The sequence below is a fragment of the Pelodiscus sinensis genome, chromosome 7, assembly GCF_052426305.1.
Source record: "Pelodiscus sinensis isolate ZL-2025 chromosome 7, ASM5242630v1, whole genome shotgun sequence".
Lineage (NCBI taxonomy): Eukaryota > Metazoa > Chordata > Testudines > Trionychidae > Pelodiscus > Pelodiscus sinensis.
This window is the reverse complement of record NC_143058.1, coordinates 50,531,238-50,556,200: the sequence shown is the minus strand read 5'-3', so window position 1 is coordinate 50,556,200 and position 24,963 is coordinate 50,531,238. Positions and strand designations below refer to the sequence as shown.

Below are 24,963 nucleotides of genomic sequence, written 5' to 3'. Positions count from 1 at the left end.
GCGGAGGAGTGGATCCTCGGGGGCAGATGCCAGGCGCCCCTCAAGTTTCAAGACCTCCCGTTCCAACTGCTCTATCGCCGCATCCCTCCGCCGTCTGGCGCCCCGGGAGTAGTCGCGGCAGAAGAGCCGGGCGCGCACCTTCCCCACATCCCACCATCGCCGCGCCGAGGGAAAGGCGGGCCGCTGCCCCCGCCAGGCCTGCCAGAACTCCCGGAAGGACGCCACGAAGCCCACGTCCTCCAGCAAGCTATTGTTAAAGTGCCAGTAGGCCAGCCCCAGCCTCTCCGAAGTCAGAGAGGCTTTCACGGCCACCAAATGGTGGTCCATGAACGGGGCCGGCCGGACGCTGGAGGAGTGGGCCCGTGCCAGATGGAATCGTGAAAGGTAGATGCGGTCCAACTGGGAGTGGCTCGACCATGCTTTCCCCACTCGGACGTAAGTAAAGGTGGTACTGTCGTCCGGGTGGTGGTCCCGCCAGACGTCCACCAGGAAGTGATGTTCCACGATCTCCCTGAGGGCGTCTGCCGCGGCCTGGCAGTTCGCGAGTCCTACACGGTCCCGGTCATCGAGGGTGGTGTTGAAGTCCCCGCCCAGGACCAGGCACTCGCAAGGATCCAGAGTGCTGAGGAAGGTGGCCGCCTGCCGATAAAAGGTGACCTGGTCCGGGCCCGCGTTTGGGGCGCAGACGTTGACCAGGTTCAACGTCTGCCCCTCCATGCGGGCCCGGACGTGCAGCAGGTGGCCCGGGACAACCTCGGCGGTCCCCAGCACCTCGGGCCGTAGTGCAGTGGAGAACAGGGTGGCCACCCCGGCCGAGCGAATGCCGAGGTGACTAAAGTACACCCCGTCCCCCCACTCCAGCCGCCAGCCGCCTCGACGGCTGGAGTCGTGTGGGTCTCCTGCAGGAAAACCACCGAGTACCCCCCTCTCCCGAAGGAAGGAGAGCACCTGGCTCCTGCGGAGACCCGCCCTACAGCCCCGGGAGTTCAGCGTCGCGAAGGTGGTGCAATTCATGATGAGGGCTGGGGTGGATCCTCGCGGGCAGGTGAATCGGCAGCCTCACGCAGGCCCCGCAGCAGACCGCTCTCCGACCCGAAGGTCAGGAGAGCGTCCCGAAACCTGCGGGTCCGGCCGTAGGCCGCATCGTCCTGCCTATTTGTCCCTCTCCCCTCCCGCAACAAGGCTCTAGTGGCCTGGAGGATGAGATGGAAGTCCCCCCAGCGCTGGAGGGCGAGCTGCGCCTTTCCTTTAGCCCCGCGGTTGTCCGCGAGGAATTGGCGCAGCTCACTCCTCAGCGCCGAGGGGGAGCCAGGGTTTTCCTCCGTCTGGGCCCCCGGATGAGACTCGCGGGCCACGGAGACGGGCAAGCAGGGATCCGATCCCCGACGCGGCGATTCCCTGCCCGCCCCTGACCTCGGCAGGGAAGGAGACGGCGGAGGGAACAAGGCAGCCCCTAACAGATTGGGGACCGGGGATACGAAAGCGACCCCTGAAGGGCCACCCACAGCTAGCGGGAACGAGACGGCCCTCGCGGGGGTGGCACTGGCGGATGTTTGGGAGGGCGGTAGGGATGGATCGGGCAACACAATGGGGACCAGGATGGGAAAAGAACGTGGGGACGGCAGCGGAGGGGTTACCTCCATGGCAGGGCCGGGGGGAGGGGTGGGCTCAAGGCCAGACGGTGGATTGGGGTTAGGGAGTTGGGCAGAAATAGGGGCAGGAGAGGGATCGGGAACAGGGGAGGACTTGGGGCTGGAAATTGGTTCGTAAAGGGTGGAAGCAGGAATAGGGGAAGGATCGGGACGTGGGAAGGGATCAGGATCCTGGGTGGGGTCTGGGAAGGGGTCCCCCGTGGTAATCCCACCAGGCTGCGGTGCCTCCCAAATGGGGACTTGGGGGTCGGAAATGGGAAGGGGGCCCGCGCCAACGCCAGGCTCAGGTGGAGAGGCAGGTGTTAATGCGTCAGTGTCGGCCGGTGTGGTGTGTTCCGCCAGGCCCCCAGCGGGAAAGGGGGATGACCGCCCCGCCTCGGTTGTGGGAGAGGGGGCGCCCCCGGCCCCGGGACCCGGCCGCTCGGCACCAGCCGTCGCCCCGGAGGGCGTGGCGCCACAGAGTCGCCGCCCAGACCGAGGCCCGCTGGTGGAGGGTCGTCCTCCCCCTGGGTTAGCGGGGTCAGACCCAGGGCCTCGATCTCCTCAAAGATGGAGCTAAGCTCCATCCCCTCGGCCCTGGAGCCTTCCCCTCCGGCCGCCGAGGCAACAATTACCTCAGCGGGGACGGAGGGGGCCTCAGTTGGAACCGGGGCCGGGGGGGGCTCCACCTGAGGCCTCCTCGTGGAGAAGCTCCGCGGGGGTGGGGGGGCGTCGTCATCCCCCCTCGCCGCCACGGCTTCCTTGGCCGGCGCCTCCCGCTGATGCTCGTCGGGGGCGCTCTCGGCAGCGCCGGCCCCCCTCGGGATCTTCCGGAGGGGGGCCTTCCCGCCCTCTTCATCGGAGGGGGGGGATTGAGTCCTCAACCGGCGGGCTTTGCGCTTTCCCCCGACGAGCGTCCAGCCCTCCGAGGTGGAAGTGGAGGGCTGGTCAGCAAGGGCAAGGCCGGGGGGCGCTTTCGGTGTTCGGTGAGGGCGTTGTGGTAGGGGTGAGAAAGGGGGATGCCTCCACCCGGGGAGGGCCCTCTCCCTCGCCCGGCAGCAACTGCACCACCCTTTTCTCCTCGGGCCCCGCAGTGACTGATCGAATGGAGGCGGGGCCCACCTGCCCGCTCGGACATGCCGGAGGGGGCGCCTCCATCTCCCGAGCAGGGCTGTCGGTTGGAGGAGGGGCGGCCGCGGAGCCCGGACTACCAGGGGGGCCGGCGGTGGTGGGGCCGGCGCCCTTATGGGCCCCGGGGGGCCCGGACGCCTCCTCCGACCGGGCCAAGGGACAGTCTCTCCGGACATGCCCCATCGCCCGGCAGAGGAAGCACCGGGTCTCCCCCGAGGAGTAATGGATTCGGTATAGGGCCCCCTGGTAGGGCACCATGAAGGACCCCTCGAGTGCCTCCCTGCCACGCGCCGCCGGCAGCAGCTGTAGTTGTACCTGCCGGCGGAAGGACAGGACATGGCGGAGGGCGGGGTCCTTACAGCCCAGCGGGAGAGGGCTGATGGTTGAAATCGGTTTCCCCAGGGTAGAGAGGGAAGGTAGTAGGGCGGCATTAGGGAGGAAGGGTGGGACAGAGATGAGGCCACCCGTATGCCCAGGTCCTGCAGTGGTTCGAGGGGCACATGCACGCCTCCCACCGCCAGGCCCCTCTCCACTGCCTCCTGGGCGGCGGCCTCCGAGGCAAGGAAGAACACCGCCTTGCCATACATTTTGGAGGCCGCCACCACGGCCGAGGCCCCCACCACCCTTGCCAACGCCCGCACGTACGTTTCCATGTGGGGCGAGCTGGCTACCAGGAGGCAATGGATGCCGTGCCTCCTGGTCATGGTGGGAAAGGGGCCTCAGCCACCAGGGATGGAGCTGGAGGCGGCAGTCGGGGCAGATGACCCGGCATGTGGGGAGGCGGCAGCGGCCACCTGGGCGTACGCTCTGGGGGGCCGTAGGTGGATTACCCCCAGAGCCGGTGGGGGGAACAGCAGGGAGGGGAGGGGCTGCAGCGGATGTCGGGGCTGCAGCGGGCGGGATGGCCTCAGCCACGGAGGGGTTGGCTTTCCGGGCTGGGCCTTTGCCCTTCTTGGCTCCCTGGCCTTTCTTGCCTGCCGAGGCAAGAGATCCACCCGTATCATGGGGGCAACGGCTGTGGCAGCAGTGGAGTTCGGGCCGGGGGTCGGGAGGTCAGCTGCAGCGGTTACTTGGGTCTGTGGTGGTGGTGGAATCGAAGGACCAGCAGGGACGGGGGTCTCCTCCATCTTGGGGAGTGGGTGGAAAGAGGTACAGATGGCAAACGGGAGGGTGGGCAGGAGTTGGTGACTCCTCCCCACTGAGCAACAGAGAGCTCTGCGTCTCTCCCCCAGCCTCCCTCTCAGTGTCTCAGTCCACCACCACCCCGAGAGCAGGTGGAAAAAACTCAGTTCTTAAAGACAAACCCCCTCCACAGTCCAAATGGTGATCTTATCCTCTTCCTCTCGGTGGGGTGCAGGCGGTAGGGTGGCAGCAGCAGCCGCCAGGTGAGGAGGGCCTCCAGGTGGTGGGTGCTGGCAATGGAGTCCTCTTCCTCTGGAGCAGGGGAGGGGAGAGGGGGGTAGCCAGCAGGCCCTCCCTCTCCCCACAGGCAGTAGTGGCAGCTACAGCAGCAGGTGGTTGTGGTGGTAGGCCAGAGCAGCAGCAGCAGCAGCGTTCTCCAGGAGGAGCAGGCAGGCGGCTGGGTGGGTGGGGAGGGCTCCGGCTGGTGCAGGAGCAGGAACCAGGAACCAGCGGGGGGGAGAAGGAAGAGGGCAGCCCCTGCAGCCTGCTGCCTCTCCTCCCTCTCAAGAGTGGAGTGGGGGGTAAAGAATGGGCACCCATGGAGCCGGAGGCAGAGAAACCCCTCTGGGAGCCATTTTGGGCCCAGCCTAGCCCCGCCCCCTCACCTGACCGGAAGTCAAAGGGCGGGACTAGGACTATAAGAATGCTGCCTGGGAGCTCAGTCAGAGCGCAGCCTCCGAAGGAGCCAGAGGCCTGTCCAGAGCTCCTGCCTGGGGAGGCTAAGACCTGGGCTAGGCCATCCTCAGCTGCCTCCCTGGAGGCCAGCCAAGGCTTCCCTGCCAGGACTTCTGAGGCCTTTCCACGCCAGCCAGCAGAACAACCCGAGGACCCAGAGGACTGGCCCGAACCACTGGACCGGCTGGACCCCCGATGGGTACTGGAACGCCGGGGCCGGACGAGCCTGCGGGACGCTACAGAGCTCCAACCTCTTGACCCCTGGATTGGGCTGCCTGGACCCTGCTGGGACGACACCGACCTCGACTCCACGATGGACCTGCTGGAGCTACAGGTACCGGGGAAGGGGGAGATGAGAAGTGGCTCAGGGGGTAGCTTGGCGGGGAGCCGCCCGCGGCCAGCAAGTTACGGGCTGGAGCCCTGCTGAGCCAGTCGCAGCTGCCCGGCTGTATTCAGGGCCCCTGGGCCAGGGCGCAGTGAGGTGGGTGGGCCTGCGCCCCCCCTGCCACCCCGAACTGGGTGGCAGTCTCCCCCCTCACCGTGGCTGCCGATTCCCTACCGGGCCCGCTCCTGAATGAGGAGCTCCGACGAATGTGGGGTTGGCTGGGCCGCCCAGCTTGAGGGCCTGGCCTAATAGACTGTGTTTGTGGCCCGCCCTGCTCGAGGGCGCGGGTTTACCTACGGTGCGGCTGAGACTGACCGTGCGTCGGGCGGGACCCCTAAAAGGGGCAGGACTAGACTGGGTGCCCGGCCCTGACCTGTGCAATAATAGACTGACTATGGCCCGGACCTGAAGGAAGGCTGGGGAGAGACTCGCCTACTAGTTTAAGGCGCGGTAACGCAGGGAGGCAGGCATGTCTCCCACTGTGCTGGAGGCGGAGGAGCCGCCTCCTGAGGGCCTACCGGCCTATCACAAACCCATCATCCCTTGCAAGGGGAAAGCTTAGAGGCTATGGTTGTCACTGCCAGAGGGCAGTGACCTAAAAGGCGACGTGGCGGCCAGAGCCACCCGCTACACTCCCAAATCTGGGATTCTCTGATCTCACAACATCTGTGGTCTGGCAGGGTCACGGATGTTGCTGGACCAAAGAGCCTGGATGTGGAGAGTGGCAGTCATCTGGGAGAACACAGGAGTGGGGAGCTCTGGCTGGACCAGCAGTGGCTGGTCTAGGTGGCAACTGGGGAACCCCCAACATCAGTGGCCCCAGGTGGGGTGAGGAGTCCCGCACCAGCTGTAGAAACCCCGGCATCAGTGGGACCAGGTGATGAATGGGGAACCCATACTGATCAGAGAACCCCTGGTGTCAGCTGGGCCAGGCAGCAAGCAGAGAGCTGGGGAATCTTGGGAAACCCATGGAGAGAGCAGTACTTGCCAGGTGGCCCCAGCCGGAGGACCCAAGGAACCCCCAGCAGCAGTGGGCCAGGCAGCTGGCCAGCCCCAGACCAGGAACTCCCTGGTGACAACAGGGCCTGGTGGTTGGGGAGCCCTGGCTGGGGAACCCCCAGTGACAGTACTGACAGCAGGGTAGGAGTCCCAGTCTTGGGAGCCTGTGGTGGGGCAGTCAGCAGGGGAGCACTGACCTCCCCTGGCCTGGCAAACTCCCTGGTTTGGGGCTGCTCAGGTCCTGAGGGTGCCAGACCAGTGTGGTCCAACCTGTATTGAATTCCATCACACGTTCTGTGGGAGAGTTAGCTTGGTTCCTCCCACTTTTTCAGAGCACCTGCTTGAAAGTGGTTGTTACAGAAGTATTTTGCATTTCCATCAACTACTCAATTCGTTGATAAGGGGGAGGTAGGGTGCTCACTATCCCAGCTGTGCCTCTGCCTTTGAAATGCAATTTGCTACATTTAAAAGGCAGAAGTACTGCAGTCAGGACCCCACTTGAGTCCCAGCTCGAGCCATTTCCCCGCTGTGCCTTTGCCTCTCCTCCCCCCCCCCACCATGGAGACCGTGTTGGGGAGAAACCAGCTTTTAAACTGGCTCCCCCCAGCACTGGCTCCTGCTCCTCCCTTGTTGCCTCTGATACAGAGGCAGCAAGGTTGGGCGGGGGGGGGGGGGGGGGTGGGGAGAGGGCAACTAGTTGAGTCGTGACGCAACTACCTGATAAGCCTATGCTTGTTGGGTAGTCGACTAGTTGCTTACATCCCTACTCCAGTCCTCTGGAAGAGTACCCTTCCAATTAATGAGGCCTTCTGAGATTGGCCAAAAATCTTTGGCAGACTCCAGCTTCCATATCACCTATTGTCAAACAAATGGATGAGAGGCAATATCTTGTTCCTCAGCAGGAATTTGATAATTTTTTCATTCACTCTGCCCCAGACTCTTCAGTAATTCTTGCAGTTAATGAACACTTGAGTCAAATCTCAACTCAAGGCTACTTTAAAGGATAAGGACCAAAAAAGTCTCAACATTTGGTCAGGAAAAGTGACCATTGCAAACCTACAAATGAGGATTGCAGATTACCAAACTTTACTGTCCAAATACATTTATTAATTGGACTTTGTTACAGGGCGCTTGCCCTGCACTGGCCCTTTAGGGGCAAACCCCAGCCCGGAGCAGGGCCTGGGAGTTTAGCCCCAGCTGAGGCCACGTTAGCTGATTAGGGCCCAGCTGTGAACCATATAAGAGGATGGGCTGCTGCTTCTGGAGGAGGGCAGTGAGAGCCTGGCTGCTGGGGGAGTAGGAGGCTCCCTGGAGCTAGGGCAGGGCTGGGGAGGCAGGGTTAGGGGAGCTCTTACCAAGCAAACCCCCAGACTGCAGGGCCTGAAGCACAGCCCGCTGAAGGAACAACCACCCCCGGAAGGGGGGCTCAGAGACTGACGTGGGCATTGCTGGAGGGCAGTGTCCTGAAGAGGACACCGTGGCCTGGAGGAAAGAGGGGAGATAGCACCCGAGGGAAGGCACCCAGCCGGCCAGAAGGAGCTAATTCCTAGGACAGATGGCAGGGGGTGCTGTGGTGGTGAGTGAACCCCCTCGCAGATGGTGGAGAATGTGGGCATGTGTGGTTCCCCCCCCCCCACCCGATACAAGGCGGTTACTTAGGTGAACTCGGGCCATTGGGCCTACCGCCCTGAGACCATGGGGGCTGGTTTGGACTCGGGACATTGGAAAACGGAATGGATGTTTGAGTGGCCCAGCCTGCTGAACAGCAGAAGGCGCCGGTTGGGCTGCTGCAAGAGTGGGCACCCAGATTCTGGGGACACACAGGCACCAAGAGCTGGGAGCCAAGGCCTAGACTTAAAACTTCTTTTTCCTGCGGAAACCGGGGCCACAGGGTGAGGGAGTGCTGCTACTGGGTCGGGGCAGGAAGGCCCCACCCAGATAAGATGGATATTGGGAGTGCCCCCCCGGGAAGGCAACAGGGGGTTCATGAAGGTGTTGGGCCTGTGGGGAGCCTGGGCACCTGAAGAGGGAGTGCACCGGGGGACTTGCAGGGCCCTTGCTAGCTCAAAAGGAGGGGCTAAGCCACAAAAGGCCTGGCGGAGGGCCAGGACCCAGGGGAGGCACAAATGGTGCTTCCGTTGCCATGCGGGGGGCCATATCAAAAGGCACTTCCCCCAGAGTGCGGGGCAGGTGGCCGAGAAAGAGGGCAGAAGGAGCTAATTCCTAAGACAGATGGCAGGAGGTGCTGTGGTGGTGAGTGAACCCCCTCAAAGACTTTCATAGCAAAGTTTGTTGACAAGTAGCCAGAAGACGGTAGGAACCAGTTCTTGGCAACAGTGACCTGAGCGAGATTTTATAGCTTGTACATCTCTTTAAAAAGCCACTGATTCATTCTGTACTGTCTGATTCTGTCTGGTCACAGTGATTTCAATGAGACATTGTTCCTGGCTGCAGGCTTGTGGCATTGTCCAAAGAACTGCAAAACACAACTTAAGATTTTTGAAGGCTTTAAATTGTAAAATAATCAATAACATGTGAATGTCATGTGACTCTGCGCTCACTGGGAATCTATGTTTTCATGACACAGAGGAGGCACATCTAAGAGACTTCCAAGCAGTCCAAACCTCCCATATGTTGGCCTTCACCTACATTGGCTGCTGGGCCTTCTTACTAGACTTCCACTACACTAAGGGAATCATTTGGATGCTACCATTAAGGACAGTGTACCATTTAGGGCAGATATCCTAGACCCTGTATCTTTTAGAAGCTGCCTGTTTCTTTTTCTCAGTGCTTGGACTGAGATAAGGTCAGATCGGTGTGTCCTCAGCAATGTAAGGAAGGATATATAATCCAGTTTACTTCCCTCTTAACTCAACTATCTCCCCCTCTCTATTTAGAGAACCATCTCAAAATATTTTATTACTTCAGAAAGTATGTTCTCCCCTAGAATTGAGCTGTAGAATAAGTTCCTTAACACTCAGGGAAAGGCCTTTATTCTTGTTGTTTTCTGATTCCCCCAAAAGAGGTGGGTTAAGACCCAGTCTGTACTTGAGAACACTGTGAAGAAAATCAAATTCAGGATGGCTACCTTTTTGTCATCTTGTCCCTGGACATTGGTTCTCTGACCTTGATTAACAGGAGGTATTACTATCGCCTAACTACGTCTTGGCCACAGAAAATATCTGTAATTTATAGCTGGGAACACACACTACCAATACACAGTACTATGTTTTGGTCTATCCTCTGTCTTGAGGTTGTTCACCAAATGTGTTACAGTGGAATGACCCATCTCTGGCATCTAAATATATCCATACCTGAATAAATGGATCTCCATGCCTGAATGACTGGCTGGTCTGATGAAAATGAAGGAGTACATTCAGAATTGCATCTGTTAGATCATTCTGTTGTTCTTCAAGGAGTGTCCCTGTTGGTGCTCCACTGTAGGTGTCTTGATGCGCCAGCACCTCGAACTGGAACTTTTCAGCATCAGTCCCCCCCTTCCCCTTGGTGGCGGCACGCATATGCAACACCACCCATGCTGTAGCAAACATGCCGACACACGTGTGCTGTCAACCACCCATCAGTTCCTTCTCAACCACTCCCGGTTTAGTCAGAACACAGCAGTATTCCGTGCATTATTCAAAATTTACTTAGTATTGTTAGATAGTTCTCATCATGGTTTACCACCTCAAGTAGTTAGCATTAGTTGTTAAATAAGTTCTTTTTGGTTCAGTAGGTTGTTCGAGGTTCACTGGGATTTAAACAGTGCCTGATGTGCCGCATGTTCTTACCCATTTCACACAGACATGCCCAATGCATCTGATGCCTAGGCCAAAACTATTCGTCCAAGAGCTGCCACCACTGCAAAAAGCTCTGACAGATCTCTGAAGCTGAGGGATCTGCAGTTAAAACTCCTCACTATGGACAAAATGGAGAGACCAGCCTCCAAACTCGCACTTCAAGCCTCAAACTGGCACTTCAAGCCTCTCCGATGAACACTTCACCAATGGTGGTTTCTGACCAAGACCCCTTAGTTCCCAGAAACACCCCCGCCAAAAAGACCACAAAAAGTAAGTACTCTTCACCATCGGCAGAGGGCGCTGAAGAGTCCCTATACAAAATAACATCAATGATCTTTCTTTTGAGGGCCAAAACATTTTTTTTCCACAACAACAGATGCCTCCCTTTCGACCTTGAAGATTCCCAAGTGACCTTGAAGACCCTGGGCATGTATGTTTCCCAATCCAGGAAGAGGCTAAACAGGCAATATACGCAACGGGTCAGAGCATCGTCATCTTTTGCGCCCCAGAGAAGCTATGACTTCAGGAGGAGGCAAAGGCAACAAAAACGTAAGCAGACACAGGATCAGCTAACCACGTCTCACGTAACCAATGGCTGTCAAGCCTTTTGAAGATCTGGTCTAGGGTTTGACGTCATTTTCCTATGCAACTTTCCGATACTGTCTGCAACCTTGTTACCAATTGTGGGCTAAGATTATGGCAGAAGTGGGCTTTAGAGGTAATACAGAAAGGCCTCACCATACTGTTCACCAGATTCCTTCCAACACAAACCCCTTCCCTGTCCCTCTTGAGGGACTCTTGTCATGAGCCCCCGCTACAACAGGAGGTAAACAGACTGCTCCAACTGGGAATAATAGAAATAATACGAGCTCATCACAGAGGAAAGATTTTACTCAAAAAAAAAAAAAAAAAAAATCAGGGGTTTGGAAGCCTATTCTGGACTTATACAGACTAAACAAATTTCTAAAAAAACCCAAAGATTCACTATAGTAATGTTAGCAAAGATAATTCTGTCTTTGGAATAGGGGAAATTGGATGTTGTCCCTCAACCTCCAGGACACATACTTTCACATGTTAAACCGGCTATCACACAGAAAATTTCTGAGATTCACATTAAAGGACAAATACTACCAGTACCGGGTCCTTCGTTTCGACCTGTCCACGGCACCAAGAGTTGTTTTTTCCCAAAATACTAGCCAGTGAGGTCGCCCATCTCAGAAAACAAGGCATAAACATCTTCCCATACCTAGATGACTGCCTAATCGTGGCACGATCGGAGTACAAGGCAATCTGGTCCACAGCAGAGACAATACAGGCGGTTACATGGATCCGGGTTACATGAATCCGACTTACATCGGATCCCTACTTACAAATGGGGTGAGGCAACCCCGCACTAGCTGCTTCCCCCCAGCAGACCAGGGAGACGCAAAGCTAGCGCCCCCCCCCCCCAGCAGACCAGGGAGACGCGGAGCAGCTTTTCTCAGCAGACACCTCAGCTTGAGAATAAGGGACTGAGGGAAGTGAGGTGTGGGAGAATAAAACTGAGCTCTGGAGAAATGTTTGGCTAGAGTTTCCCCTACAATATTTACCAGTTCCAACTTACATACAAATTCAACTTAAGAACAAACCTACAGTCCCTATCTTGTACGTAACCCGGGGACTGCCTGTACATATTTTCAATTTTCTAGGTCTTCAAATAAATGCACAGAAGTCACACCTCATTCCATTCCAAGAGTGGGAGTTCATAGGAGCCACGCTGGACTGCAAAAATACACAGGCATGACTTCCTGTGCAGAGGTTCCAAACTCTCCACGTTAGCGAAGACAGTCGTAGACAGCCTAACAGTGTCCGCCAGCCAGTGCCTGCAACTGCTGGGCCATGTATCAGCAACCACATATGTGGTTCCCCATGCCAAACTGTGAATGAGACGCCTGCAGTTGTGGCTCCATACATATTGTCAATCACACCGGGAACAGATACAAAAAATTCTCAGCCCCACAAAGTGAGTCAAAGAATCGCTCCTATGGTGGCTCCATGGACATAACCTATGTTCTGGTGTCCCCTTCCAGCGGGAACCCCCTTACATAACCATAACCATGGGTGCCTCACTAGAGGGATGGGGTGTGCACACTGGCCACCACAGTACCCAGGGTCAATGGTCGACAACAGAATCCACTGTGCAAATCAACATCTTAGAACTTGGAGCCGTGAGAAAAGCATGCAAACACTTCCTATCATTGATTCAGGGGCAAGTCTGGGAGAATACTCCCGAACAACACTGCATGTATGTTTTACGTAGACCACAAGGGTGGAGCCAGATCATATCCCCTCTGTAGAGAAACCATAATACGGTGGCAGTGATGTATTCAACATTACCTCACCCTATCAGCAGTATACCTTCCAGGCAACCAAAACATCATTGTGGACCACCTATGCCACACCTTTCACTAGAAATACGAATGGGAAATACATCCTCAAGCCCTACGTTCCCTCTTCCTCAAGTGGGGCTTTGTGTAAATAGAATTCTTCACAACATCACTAAATGCCAAATGCCTCAACATTTGTTCCAGAGTGGGGCTCGGTGAGGGTTCAATGGGGGATGCCATGATGATCAGCTGGTCTCACAGTCTTCTATATGCTGTCCCCTTCCATTACTGAGCAGAGTCATACAGAAAATAAAACAGCACAAAGCCAGAGTGATTGTCTTAGCTCTGGTCTGGCCCAGACAACCATGGTTCTTCTTCGAGTAGTCCACTTCTGGTGCTCCACTTCTGGTGTTGGGCTGGTCCCAGTGCTGCGGATCGGAGGCTTGTCATAGCCGTATTCGGCTGGACCGCTCATGTGCCGGCCGCACTACGTGCCATCCATGCCTTTCGTTTGACGCGCGCAGTCCAACTGTGTCCCGTTCCCCTCAACCACTCTCGGTCGTGGATGGAGCTCCCACTTCTCGCAGCTTCTTCATCTAAATTCCTGTGAATAGTTGCAAAATATTAGCAGTTAGTAGTTTGATTTTTCTTCTAGTTGATTAGTTACTTAGTTTTTTCTACAAAATAAAAAAAAGTTAGTTATATTCGCTGAAGTGGTTAGTTGTTTCAGTCTAGCTGCTTAAAAAACAACCAAACTAACAAAGACTACGAGCACAGAAAGTAAACAACAATGCCTGGCTCTCCAGGCTTTAAAAAATGCTCTGTTTGCTGTGAGGCAATGCCTGCTTCCGATGGCCATGCAGCTTGCATTAGATGTTTGGGTGAGGCGCATGTTCCTCAGAAATGCACCCATTGCTGTAAGCTGACTGCCAGAGCATGGAAAGTTTGCGAAATGCATCTAAAAATTATTCTTTTTTGTAAGGCTTTGATGCCTTCTGACACTCCTGAAACTGCTACCATTAAATGCCCTGTAGAAAAATGGCATGCTTCTTCACCCGGGGCTGCCTCTTTAAAGAAAACAAGAGCTTCCCCAGCATGATCCCTGCCAGCCGCTCCAAGTAATAGAGTGAGTGCAGGAGATAAGCCGGGTATGTCTGGCATGTCCACTTCCAGCGCCCAACATTCTTCAAGCACTAAAAATCGACCGGTGTGGCACTGAGACAACAACCATCCCCAGCACCATCAGAACCAGAAGGTCACTCAAGGGAGATTAGACCACAGGTACTAGCAGTCTCGGCACCGATGTCCTCTACCCCTGCCACATCGGCACTGATCCTGCTGGCACTGGCACCTATGCAGACCCTCCCTGCTACATTGGCACCCATGTCTTCCTCGGCACTGGAAGACCCACAACCAGGATCTCCTCCAAAATAGGCGGACAGCACTATGGCACCGAGAAAAGCTACTTCAAAATTTCATATTATTCCATGGTCGTCCTCCCTGTCTTTTTCTGCGGAACTGTCACCATCGCCATGGCCTTGGTTTCCGATACCTACTGCTTATCACACAGAGCAGAGAGACTGATCTCAACAAAGCCCCTCCTCCTTACCACCGGTATTGTAGAGAATCTATCTATGATCAACCAAGACATTCTCTGTCCCAATCTCCTTTGCGCCACCCATGTTCACCTGTCCGTTCACCACGTTGTGGCTACTATATTAGGCACAACGGTGTCCTATCATCTAGACAATCATTTCCTACCTGAATGATATTATGACCTGAATGATATTATGACCTGAATGATCTGAATGATATTATGGCCACTATCATAAGTCCTATCGCTATATCCCTACTCACCATCGCAGGTCACATTCTTACCAGAGATTGCCATGTTATTGTCGCCATTAGCCCTCATTCTCTGCTTCCAGAATCTCGACAACGTTCACCCGTATCACTCCCTCCTCCTCCAGAGGGTCCAACAGTTCAGTTGGAGCAATCAGAACTGGAGGAAGGTCAGTTGTCTGAACCAGAGCCTGACACATCGCCTAACATACCGTCATCATCATCGTCACCAGATGAGGCAGCGACCCCAGGTGACGTTTCACTGCCTGATGACCTGAAACAATTTCAGGACCTGTCCAAACGTGGCGGAGAGCCAGGAGGTACAACTGGGCGCAGTCCAAGCAAAACAACACAAGCTGCTAAAAAACGTACATCCCCAGCAATGGTGCAAAATTGCACTCCCCATTGACGACGTGATTATGGAGGCTGCACAGGAGATTTGGCAGACCCCAACATCCATTCCACCAACAAGTAAGAAGGCGGACAAAAAATATTTTGTCCCTTCCAAAGGTTTAGAATTCTTGTTAACCACCCTCAACCCAATTCACTGGTGGTCGACGCCATCCAGCACAGAAACAAAGAGCCTAAATTTAGGAGTTTTCTTCTGGACAAAGACACCAGGAAGCTGAATATCTTTGGGAGGAAAACTTATTCATCCTCAACATTACTACTGTGTATGGCTAATTATGCTTCACTCCTCTCAAATCATAACTTTGATGATTATTCAAAGTTACTAGAGCTCATGCAGCATCTTCCCGACGCTAAAAGACGGCTACTAAAATCAGTGGTTCAAGAGGGATACGCTGCGTGTAGGGTGTCACTTCAAATTGCCATCGACATTGCTGATACAGCTTCGCACACTACAGCTACGGGCATCACTATGCACAGATCGTCATGGCTCCTCTCAGCTGGAGCTCCAAAAGAGCTCCAGAGTAAAGTCGAAGATCTCCCATTCGACACACACAAGCTGTTTGCGGCTAACACGGATGAGGTCCTCCACTCAGGGAAAACTCGCGGACTACTCTTTGCACCTTAGGGATGTATATACCCCCCTTCAAACGGAAATGTTATTACACCTTCCAAAGGAGGTATGATTATACTCCCTTCAAACAGCGTCATTTTGATCAACTGTGATTCAGGCGACGGCCACAACACAGACGTCCTCAGCCAAACCGTTAGTCAACCTGACTTAATTCAAAACAGCAAATTTGACTCCCTAGTCAAGGATACACACACATCTCCACTTGTCAGCATGAAGAAAGATCTCTCTCCCATATTCCACCATCGGTTGAGGCCATATTACCATCAATGGACCAACATCACCTCAGACCAGTGGGTTTTGGAAATAATAACCTCAGGTCTCACTATCCCATTTGTCTCCATACTTCCAACTACCCCACCCACCTCATCCCTTTTCAGGGACTCATCTCATGGGAACCTATTACAGTAGGAAGTCCACCGCCTCCTGGCTATTGGGGTGATAGAAAAAGTACCCACCAAGTTTTGAGGAAAAGGGGTTTATTCTCAATACTTCCTCATTCCCAAAAAGTCCAAAAGATGGAGACCTATCCTGGATCTGAGAGGCCTGAATCAACACATTTGAAAACAACGTTTCAAGATGGTCACGCTGACCAAAATTATACCATCATTAAACAAGGGAGACTGGTTTGCGGTCCTCGACTTACAGGACGCATATTTCCACATTACCATACATGTGACACACAGACGTTTTCTTTGGTTTGTAGTAGGAGACGAACATTTCCAGTACAGAGTATTGCCTTTCGGCCTTGTATCAGCTCCCAGGGTGTTCTCTAAAACCTTGGCAGTAGTTGTAGCCCATCTGCGCAGAATGGGGGTTATGATATTCCCCTATCTGGACGATTATCTCCTTCGAGGTCATACTTGTTCAGAGACGCACAGCATGCTGTCCGTTACGAGATGAATGTTTGAATCTGTCTCATTGTAAACATTCCAAAATGGCTGTTAGAACCCACTCAAGGAGCCCGAATCAACTCAGTGTCAGCATGGATCTACGTACCTGTGAAACGTTTCCACGTGATCCAGGACATAATAGACACAATGTTGTAATCGACGCTTCCCATGTGCATCTGTCTGCAACTGTTGGGTCACATGGCAGCTACCACCGTTTACATCCCTGTAAGGCACAGCATCCACAAAGTAGTCTTACCGCAATATGTCAAAGAATCTTGTCGGTGGTGGACTGAACCGGAAAACCTCTTGACAGGAACCCCCTTCCACCACCTCCAAACATCGAGGCAGATAACGACAGACGCTTCTCTCACCAGTTGGGGTGCTCACATGGGGATGCTAACAGTCCAGGGCCGCTGGTCTGAGATGGATGTCCCTGTCAGCGCTCCATGACCTGCCCTCCTCCCCTCTGCTTCGGAGGTGTAACATCTCTCCATGGTAGAAAAGGAACAGATGAGTGGTTGACAGCGTGCGCGCGTTGCCATGTTTGCTACGGTGCGGGCTCGACGCCATTGGGGGGAGGACTGCTGCTGAAAAGTTCTGGTTCCAAGCACTGGAATGCCCACAGGGACACTCATCTCAAAGAGGGTCAGTTACTGCACAAGGTGAGTAACCTCCACTTTCTCTTATCTGGGTATGAAATAGAATCTGGAGACATCAATATTACTTCATTCCAGCAAATAAATTTTACTGGGACAGATCTTGATGCCATGACAACCCTTACTTACCATCTAAAGGACAGGTTTCAGTCATTACTCACTTTTTTAAAATCCTCAAGTCCACACTGAGAGCAATAGTGCACTTATTGTCCCCAACTCCCAGAGCAGGCCTGGGCAATAATTTTTGTGGTGGGGCCACTTCACCAATATTGGTAGTAGTTGAAGGCTGGCCCTGGAAAGGGCAGTGCCTCGGGCAGAAGGGGTGGTTCCCTCTAGGCACCATGTACCTGGGGGGGGAGAAGACTTTGTGTGCTGCCCAGTGGGTCGGAGTAGCACAGGAAGTATATCCCCACCTCACCCTACCTGGAGTTCATGGCACCCAGAGGGAAGCTATTTTGAACAGCCTGTGGTTCCCTTTGGAGCCACACAACTCTGGTGGGGGAAGGAGACTTTGCATGCTCCCCCACCCCTAAATACTGATTGGTCTGGGGAGAGGGGAGCACACGAGGTCACTCCCCCTGCCACCTCGCCCAGCTGGGGCATGAAATGCCTAGAGGAAAGCACCAATCATTTTGAACAGCCAGCAGTTCTCTCTGGTGCTACACAACCCTAGCAGGAAGTGAGACGACTTCACACACTGCCTTGCTCTCAGGCCCCAATTGGCCTGGAGGCAAGGGAGCATATGAAGTCTCCCGCACCTGCCCTACTGGAACGTACACCTACAGGGAATCACCAGCCATTTTGAAAAGTTGGTGGTTCCCTCTGGTGCTGTGCGCCCCTGACAGGAGTGGGAAACTTTGTGAACTCCCCTGCACTGGGTTTCAATTGGCCTGGGGGCAAGGGTGTGGTAGGGCGGGCAGTGGGCCAGAACAAATGGCTTGGTGGGCCAGATTTGACCCATGGGCCAAATCTTGCCCACCCCTGGCCTAGTGTGATACGTGATTCAGCATGTCAGACTTCACCTCAGGTGTTTCCAGGCCTTGCTTCACTATGTGTACCAGACCCACTGAACATGCTGATTTGCATGAGCGCTTGTCTTCATGGAATTAGCTGATGAACTCTCCAAACTGTTGTATATGAAATAAGGATGTTAGATATCAATTAAATTAATAATCATGTAATCACATCAAGTCTTAGCGGTTACGTGATTATTTGATCCTTGCTGGGGGTGGAGGTGGCAGCCAGTGCACTCTTGGCTCTATTCCCATGGAGCCCCATGCCACCCTGCACTGCTGCCTGTGATACAGAGGCAGCAGTATGGGGCAGCAGCAGCCCCTGTCTGCGGGGTCCTGAGCTCCCCGCAGACAGAGACTGTGATGGCATCCCATGGAGCAGCCTCTGTCCACAGCAAGCCTAGGCCCACCATGGACACAGGCTGCTCTGCGGCAACAGTCCTTGTCTGCAGGGGACCCGAGCTCACCATGGACAGAGGCTGCACCGGCATCTCACAGAATAGCCCTGTCTACAGTGAGCCTAGGTCCACCATGGACAAAGTCTGCTCCACAGCAACCTTCTCTGCCTGTCCCCGCACTGCTACCTCTGATAGAGGCAGTATCGCAGTCGGGGGAGCAGGTAGTGCCATGGAACTAGTGCTTGTGGGTGTAGTGGGGCGGAGTGGCTGCCCACTGAGCTGGAGGTGAAGGAACCCCTCCAGGAGCCATTTTGGGCCCAGCCTAGCCCCTCTCACCACCTGACTGGAAGCCAGGGGGCATGGCTAGGGCTATAAGAACCCCGCCAGGGAGGTAAGTCAGGGCCCAGCCTCTGAGGGAGACAGAGGCCTACCCAGAGCTCCCTGCTGACGAGGCTGAGACCTGGCTTGGGCCTCCCATGGTCTCCTCTTCTGAGGCCAGCGAAGACCTCCCGGCCTGGGCTGCAGAGGCCTGGCTGGGCCTGCCAGCAGAGCCACTCCTTGACCTGGAGGAACCAGAGGCCCCGCCAGTACCCGGGGTCCCAGAGGACCTGCCCGAACCAGGGGACCTGCTGGACCAGGAAGACCTGCTCGCACTTCGATGCCTGCCTGAACCCTGGGACCTTGAGGACCAGCTGGAAGCTGAAGACCAGCAAGCTGCTGAGGCCTGGGTTGGGCCACCGAGGCCCTGCTGGGACGACCCTGCTCTCAACTCCCCGACTGACCTGCTGGAGACTGACCTGCTGAGGGGGAAACAGGAAGTGGCCCAGGGAGTAGCATGGGCTGGCAAAAGCCCTAGGCCAGCACGTTGCGGGCTGGAGCCCCTGCTGAGCCAGCAGCAGTGGCCCTGCTGCATCCAGGGCCCGGGGTGCAGTGGAGTGGGTGGGCCTGCGCCCCTCCCCCCACCCATCAACTGGGTGGCAGTCTTCCCCTTACCACCACTGAAGGTGACCAGCCTGCCTCCCTCCTGAACAAGGAGCTCCCAAAACCTGTGTTATTGGTAGCCACACCCTGCCCACTGAGCCAGCTTCCCCTAAGCACTGGCTCCTGCCTCCCTTGTTCTCTGCTGCCTCTGTGGGTGGCAGTAAGGAGGTTGGGCAGGCAGCTCTATGGAGCTGGCATGAATGTCTTGGCTTCCACCTACCCCCCCCCCAACCTGCGCTGGGGCCTGTTATAGAGAGGCAGCAGTGTGTGTGTGTGTGGGGGGGGGGGGGGGGAAGCAGCTCCATGGGAGCTGATATGTGTGGATAGCTGGCTTGAAAGCCGACTTCCTGCATGTGCCAGCCCCTGCCTGTTCCCCTCACCCTGCACACTGTTGCCTCTCTATCAGGGGCAGTAGTACAGAGGTGAAGGGGGGCAGGCGGCTCCCCATGGAGGGCACTGGCTCCCACCTCTCCTCCCTCCACTGCCTCTGGTACCTAGGCATCAATGGGAGGGGAGTGTATGTAGCTGGTTGAATTCATCAATAAGGCCAGGCTTATTTGTTAATAATGTAGTCAACTACACATTGACATCCCTAGTAGAAAAACACAATCAAATGCCTACAATGTTAACAGTATCAGGGATGTGTCTTAGCCCATGTTCTCTTTTACATTTACCTTTCATTACCACTTAATGCATTTTAAGCACAGCAGGATGGCATTTATCTTCAAACCAGACTAAATGGAGTCTTGTTCAACATCACAATAACACTACCTTATCCTTGATGTCCTTTGCTAGTCTTCCTTCTCATGGGCTGATGGGAAATGTGCAGTAATTTACCTAAGGTGTGCTTCTGACTCCCTGACTGCTTGCCCTTTCTGAAGAATTTAATCAGCATGGTCCATGGGATAACAGTTCTTTCTTTTTGTCTGTCTTTCTCAGGCAGTATGATACTATTTATGCCATCGCTCACCTCCCCACTATGTATAATTTTGAACAGGCACATGGCTCGGCCAATGTAGATGAAATTACAGGATTAGGAACTAGGATTGTAAATGAACAAAAAAAAAAGAGAGAGAGAAGCAGATTACTTAAGAGGAAGGGTAGTGTTGATTACTGAGATTTAACCATGTTAGAATGTACGTGAATAGTCATGGGAACTACTTTTTGGATTAGCTATTTTGTTTTTAAGTATCTGACATATGAATATATGTGTATTGGGTATGGTCAGTTATGTTTGTTTTTTCTGTAGGAGGTCCTCAATATATTACAGGGTCAACTTTTATATTACATTTTGTAACTCATTGGAACATGTCATATATATTATCACCATGTCAGTTACTGAACACCTGCTTATTTCTGCCTATTATTTAAAGTGTCTTATTTGTTTAATTTAAAAAATCCTGCTTCATTTGTTTATTACATGGATCAAAGAGTGAGGGATTCAGATATATATGGGTATGTCTACACTACAGCACTAATTCGAACTAACTTAATTCGAATTAGTTAATTCGAACCACGCTAATTCGAACTAGTGCATCTAGACCTAAAAACTAGTCCACAGTGAGTGGACCCTGAACCGAAGTTAAGGCTGGCCGGAAGCAGTGCCGGCAGGGCATCAGGTTAGGACTTAGAGCGTGGAGCTGCTATCTCATGCTAGCTGAGTGCTGTGCTTAAAGGGACCCAACCCCCATCCCGGACAGACAGTTCTCAGGGTTCCCCGCTTGCTTGTCTACCTCGATGAGGGACAGCAAAGCAGTCCTGGCTTGGAATGCCCTGAGTGCCCACACTCGGCACATCACAGCACTCGGCCATCAGCCCGGCTGCACTTGCTGCAGGCTGCCATCTGGGGGGTCAATCGGGGGCTGCAGGAGAGCTTCCACCCTGAGCAGCCCGCAGAGCCACCCCAGTCCTCCCCATTGGGGGCTCGTACCCCATTCCTCCCTCACCTCCTTCCACTTACCCCTCCCTAGCCCCCCTTCCTGATCTACAAAATAAAGGACATGTGTGTTCAAAAATAGAAACTCTCTTTATTGAACAAAACTGGGGGGGGGGATTAACCTCTGGGGAGACTGGGAAAAGGAGGTGGGAGAGGGGAGGGGGAAACCTGGGAGGAGGGAGCAGGAAGGGGGAAGCCAGGGGAAGAAGGAGGAGAGGAAGTATAAAACTACAGTACGCCATATCTTCAGTACTGTGTACGGATGTTGTCTCCTCACCTCAAAAGAGATGTTTTGGCCTTAGAAAGGGTTAAGAAAAGGGCAACTAAAATGATTAGGGGTTTGGAACGGTCCCATACGAAGAGACGCTAAAAAGACTGGGACTTTTCAGCTTAGGAAAGAGGAGACTGAGGGGGGATATGATAGAGGTCTCTAAAATCATGAGTGGTGTGGAGAGGGTGCATAAAGAAAAGTTTTTCATTAGTTCCCATAATAGAAGGACTAGAGGACACCAAATGAAATGAATGGGTAGCAGGCTTCAAACTAATAGGCGAAAGTTCTTCTTCACAAAGCAAATAGTCAACCTGTGGAACTCCTTGCCACAGGAGGCTGTGAAGGCTAGAACTGTAACAGAGTTTAAAGAGAAGTTAGATAAATTCATGGAGGTTGGGTCCATGGAGTGTTATTAGCCAGGGGGTAGAAATGGTGTCCCCAGCCTCTGTTTGTGGAAGGCTGGAGATGAATGGCACGAGACAAATGGCATGGTCATTGTCTTCGGTCCATCCCCTCCAGGGTACTTACTGTTGGCCGCTGTTGGCAGACAGGCTACTGGGCTAGATGGACCTTTGGTCTCACCCAGTACGACCATTCTTATGTTCTTATGTTCTAAGCTCAGGGTCGGGGGTCTCACTGGACCACCTTGATTTTCATGCAAACCTGCTCCTGGGTTTTCATGTGGCCTTTGGTGGCCAGGCCTTTGGTGGCCAGCTATCCTGCCCTAGACAGCCACTTTCCTGTGCCTAGTGCGGAGGTCGTGGATGAGGTCCACGATCTCCGCACTAGACCAGGCAGGCGCCCGCCTCTTGCAGCCCCAGGCAGGCTCCTGGGAGCTGCCAGCCTGGTCCCGGGAAGAGGCGGAGGGCTGGGTGGCAGCGTGTGGCTGGCTCATGCCGTGCCAGGTGCAGGATCTGCTGTCTGGGTGCTGGCAGGCTTGCACCTGGCACAGGCACCGTAGCCAGACCGTGCCCCTTTAAGGGCTCCGGAGCCGGGAGGGGGGCAGATGAATTTCCCTGGTTGTGCCCAGAGTGGCCACCAGGGCAAGCTGGGAAGGGCTAGCCTCCCACTAGTTCGAATTAAGTGGCTACACAGCCCTTAATTCGAACTACTTAATTCGAACTAGGCGTTAGTCCTTGTAGAATGAGGTTTACCTAGTTCGAATTTAGCGCTCCGCTAGTTCGAATTAAGTTCGAACTAGCGGTTTGTCTGTGTAGCGCCTATGAAAGTTAATTCAAACTAACGACTGTTAGTTGGAATTAACTTTGTAGTGTAGATATACCCTATGACTTGTGATTGTTCTCTGACTGGGAAATGGTCCTATAAACTTTTCCCATACACATTATTTGTGCCTGTTACTTGTTTTCCTAAATCATATAGGGTATGTCTACACTACCACCCTAGTTCGAAATAGGGTGGTAATGTAGGCAACCGGAGTTGCAAATGAAGCCCGGGATTTGAATTTCCCGGCTTCATTTGTATAAAGTCGGGCGCCGCCATTTTTAAATGTCCGCTAGTGCGGACTCCGTGCCGTGTGTAGCCGCGCGGCATGGAGTCCGCACTAGCGGACATTTAAAAATGGCGACGCCCGACTTTATGCAAATGAAGCCCGGGAAATTCAAATCCCGGGCTTCATTTGCAACTCCGGTTGCCTACATTACCACCCTAGTTCGAACTAGGGTGGTAGTGTAGACATACCCAAATATAGTAGCTCATGGTCTGTGACTCTGTAACGCTGAAATGCTGGCTATTCCCTCCGGGTGGCACTGTTGTCTCCTGCCCTGACACTCGGCTGACTTTTGTGCCACTCAGCTGGGCTGCTGCGCAGGAGCAAGTGGCTGTTTGGGGTTCATGCTCCCCATGCAGCATGGGGGCCTGGACGAGCGTGTGTGTCTGATGTCAGGAAAGGGCGCTGGATTCAAAAGGCGGATAGCGGAGTAGACAGAGGACGCGGAGGAGACTGAGAGGAGAACGGAGGAGGTTGAGAGGAAACAGAGGACAGCGAGAGAGAGAGAGAATGAGAGAGAAGCAGCAGAAGGAGGAGAAGAGAAACACAGAGTGAGACGTAGGAGGGGGAGAAGAGAAAGAGAAGGCCGGGCCCAGTAGGTAGTGATCAACGGCTCGGTCAGGATGGTGGTCGGTTTCTAGCGGATTGCCCCAAGTTTCGGTTCTGGGACCAGCTTTGTTCAATATCTTTATTAATGACCTGGATGAGGGGATGGATTGCACTCTCAGCAAGTTTGCAGATGACACTAAGCTAGGAGGAGAGGTAAATACGCTTAAGGGCAGAGATAGGGTCCAGAGTGACTTAGACAAATTGGAAGATTGGGCCACAAGAAATCTGATGAGGTTCAACAAGGACAAGTGCAGAGTCCTGCACTTGGGACGGAAGAATCCCAAGCATTGTTACAGGCTGGGGACCAACCAGCTAATTAGTAGTTCTGCAGAAAAGGACCTGGGGGTTACAGTGGATGAGAAGTTGGATATGAGTCAACAATGTGCCCTTGTAGCCAAGAAGGCTAATGGCATATTAGGTTGCATTAAGAGGAACATTGCCAGCAGATCCAGAGATGTCATTATTTCCCTTTATTCAGCTCTGATGAGGCCACATCTGGAGTATTGTGTCCAGTTCTGGACCCCCCACTACAAAAAGGGTGTGGATGCATTGGAGAGGGTCCAGCATAGGGCAATCAAAATGATTAGAGGGCTGGAGCATATGACCTATGAGGAGAGGCTGAGGGATTTGGGTCTGTTTAGTCTGCAGAAGCGAAGAGTGAGGGCCGGAGGGGACTTGATAACAGCCTTCACCTTCCTAAAGCGAGGTTCCAAAGAGGACGGAGAAAGGCTGTTCTCAGTAGTGACAGACCGCAGAACAAGGAGCAATGGTCTCAAGTTGGGGTGGGAAAGGTCCAGGTTGGATATTAGAAAAAACTATTTCACTAGGAGAGTGATGAAGCACTGGAATGGGTTACCTAGGGAAGTAGTGGAGTCTCCATCCCTAGAGGTGTTTAAGTCTTGGCTTGACAAAGCCCTTGCTGGGTTGATTTAGTTGGGATTGGTCCTGCCTAGAGCAGGGGGCTGGACTTGATGACCTTCTGAGGTCTTTTCCAGCTCTATGGTTCTATGATTCTGAGAAGGAGAGAGAGGTAGGAGGCGGACGAGAGCTGAGAGAAAGAAGGGGCGAGGTAGGAAGAGGAGAAGAGAGAGAGAGGCCATTTGTGCTGCTTGCTCCCGTGCAGCGGCCTGGCTTAGCGACGCAGAAGTCAGCCGAATGCCATGGCAGGAGGCGAAGGTGGGTGGGGCGGTGATGTACATGCCCAGGGGGTGGGGCCTGTACGAGCGTGCATCCCCGACGGAGACAGAGCAGAGAGAGAGTGAGAGGCAGGAGGGGGAGAAGAGAAAGAGACAGAGAGAGAGGGGCAGAAGGTGGAGGAGAGCTGAGAGAGAGAGGGGGAGGCAGGAGGAGGAGAAGAGAGATGGAGTGAGAGACCGGAGGCTCAGGAGAGAAGACCGACGTGGAGGAGAGACCAGATAATTCCGTCTTATGACGGGCTAATGTGCTAGTTGTTTAATATTTTAGTTAGTTATATAAACTAGGGTTCTTGCCTCCACTACTGTTTACTGAATGCATTTCAATTTAATCCCAAATAAAACTTTCATAATGCTTTACTCCATTCTTATTCAAACTTGACTAATCTTTATTCATGTTTATTTATTCATTAATTTTTTTCATTAACTGTTGTTGAGGGTTGCCTGTACACTATA

General features: G+C 53.9%; 1 protein-coding gene across 5 annotated transcripts in view; it reads left to right on the top strand.

Annotated features, from left to right (window-relative positions):
- The window catches only part of CERKL (CERK like autophagy regulator), a 141,253-nt gene that overhangs the window by 24,668 nt on the left and 91,622 nt on the right, over positions 1-24,963 (top strand). The window contains exon 1 of one of the 5 annotated variants that reach the window (XM_075933748.2): positions 4,397-4,953. The exons of the other annotated variants lie outside the window; for them this stretch is intronic. The gene's annotated coding sequence lies outside the window, so the exon portion shown is untranslated. Of the gene's footprint in view, positions 1-4,396; positions 4,954-24,963 lie in introns of those variants that run through there. 5 annotated transcript variants of the gene reach the window in all.